General features: G+C 51.3%; 1 protein-coding gene and 1 pseudogene across 1 annotated transcript in view; one reads left to right on the top strand and one right to left on the bottom strand.

The window, feature by feature from the left end:
• The window catches only part of LOC102829796 (zinc finger matrin-type protein 4-like), a 482,488-nt gene that overhangs the window by 343,622 nt on the left and 136,829 nt on the right, over positions 1-2,037 (bottom strand). The gene's annotated exons all lie outside the window — the stretch shown is intronic.
• LOC102831321 lies at positions 534-1,821 on the top strand (annotated as a pseudogene).

Here is a 2,037-nt window from a genome sequence, read left to right as displayed (position 1 = left end):
AGAAAGATGAGGCTTTCTACTCCCGTAAAGATTTACACCCTCGGAAACCCTATACAGGGTCGCTATGGGTCGGAACCGACTCGATGGCACATAACAACATAACAACAACAACAATCAGGAGCTCTGGTAGCATAATGGTTATGAGTTAGGCAGCCAACCTCAAGGTCAGCAGTTTGAAACTACCAGTGGTTCCCTGAGAGAAAGATGAGGAGTTCTGCTCCCGTAAAGATTTACAACCTCAGAAACCCTGTTCAAGAGTCACTATGAGTTGGAACCGACTCCATGGTACTTAACAACAACAACATCAGTTATAAAGAAGATGGACTTACAAGCTTTCTATGATGATATTTCTGGCTATTCCTTTCTCTCCCCTTCAAGTGTCTATTTTATAATGGTATGCCAAGGAAACCAAGATTCAAAACACAGCCAAGCAGAACCCGAGTGCTATTGACCACTGTCAAGTTTGCTCTTGCAGTCCATCCTCCGCCTCAGACCTCAAGCCCACTTCTCCCTCTCCTGTGGCAGGCAAACGTGACCCCATAGCAAGTCGCAAGCCAAAAGGGTCCAGCTTCTGCATGACCCACCTGTCAATGGCTTTGGCTTATTCCTTTATCCCAGACACCAGTGCACAATCTCGCCCTCAGTTGGACAACACCCAGCAACACACATAGTTAGGAAAGGAACCTGCCACTACCACTACCACCATGTCCTACCCATACCCAGAGCTGACCCCAGAGCAGAAGAAGGAGCTATCTGACATTGCTCATTGTACTGTGGCTCCGGGCAAGGACATCTTGGCTGCAGATGAGTCTACTGGAAGTATTGCCAAGCTGCTGCAGTCCATTGGAACCGAGAACACTGAAGAGAACCAGTGCTTCTACCACCAGCTATATGAACCCCTGCATTGGAGTGTCATCCTTTTCCATGAGACACTCTACCTTCTGGTAGATGTCATCCTTTTCCATGAGACACTCTACCTTCTGGTAGATGGGCGTCCTTTTTCCCAAGTTATCAAATCCAAGGGCAGTGTTGTGGGCATCAAGGGAGACAAGGGCGTGGCACCCTTGGTAGGAACAAACGGCGAGACCACCGCCCAAGGACTGGATGGGCTGTCTGAGCCCTGTGCCCAGTACTAGAAGGACGGAGCTGACTTTGCCAAATGGTGCTGTGTGTTGAAGATTGGGGAATATACTCCTTCAGTCCTCGCCATCATGGAAAATGCCAACGTGCTGGCCCGTTATACAAACATCTGCCAGCAAAATGGCATCGTGCCCATTGCAGAGCCTGAGATCCTCCCCGATGGGGACCACGACCTGAAACGCTGTCAGTATGTAACTGAGAAAGTACTGGCTGCTGTCTACAAGGCTCTGAGTGACCACCATGTGTACTTGGAAGGCACCTTGCTGAAGCCCAATACGGTAACACCAGGCCATGCCTGCACACAGAAGTTTTCTCATGAGGAGATTGCCATGGCAACTGTCACAGCACTGTTCGCACAGTGCCCCCTGCTGTTACTGGGGTCACCTTCCTATCTGGGGGTCAGAGTGAGGAGGAGGTATCCATCAACCTCAATGCCATCAACAAGTGCCCCTGTTGAAGCCATGGGCCCTGACCTTCTCCTATGGCCGAGCCTTGAGGCCTCTGCCCTGAAGGCCTGGGAGGGGGGAGGGAGGGAAGAAGGAGAATCTGAAAGCTGCCAAGGAGGAGTATGTCAAGTGAGGCCTAGCCAACAGCCTTGCCTGCCAAGGAAAGTACACTCCAAGAGGTCAAGGTGGGGCTGTAGCCAGTGAGACCCTCTTCATCTCTAACCATGCCTACTAAGTGGAGGTATTCTAAGGCTGCCCCCACCTCAACACTTCAGGCCACAGCCCCTCCTATGCCCACTCTTGAGGGGAGGAGCTCCCCGGGGCCTCCAGGCCACTCTTTCTTATCACTCTTGACATTCTTGTGATGTTGGTGTGAGGAGGTGTCTGTACACTAGAACTCCATCACCCTTTCCAGCCCACTGCCAATAAACAGTTATTGAAGGGGGGGGGG

This window comes from Chrysochloris asiatica, unplaced genomic scaffold, assembly GCF_000296735.1.
Source record: "Chrysochloris asiatica unplaced genomic scaffold, ChrAsi1.0 scaffold00035, whole genome shotgun sequence".
Taxonomy (NCBI): Eukaryota; Metazoa; Chordata; class Mammalia; order Afrosoricida; family Chrysochloridae; genus Chrysochloris; species Chrysochloris asiatica.
The sequence above is the reverse complement of the archived record's forward strand: the minus strand, read 5'-3'. Positions and strand labels throughout refer to the sequence as shown.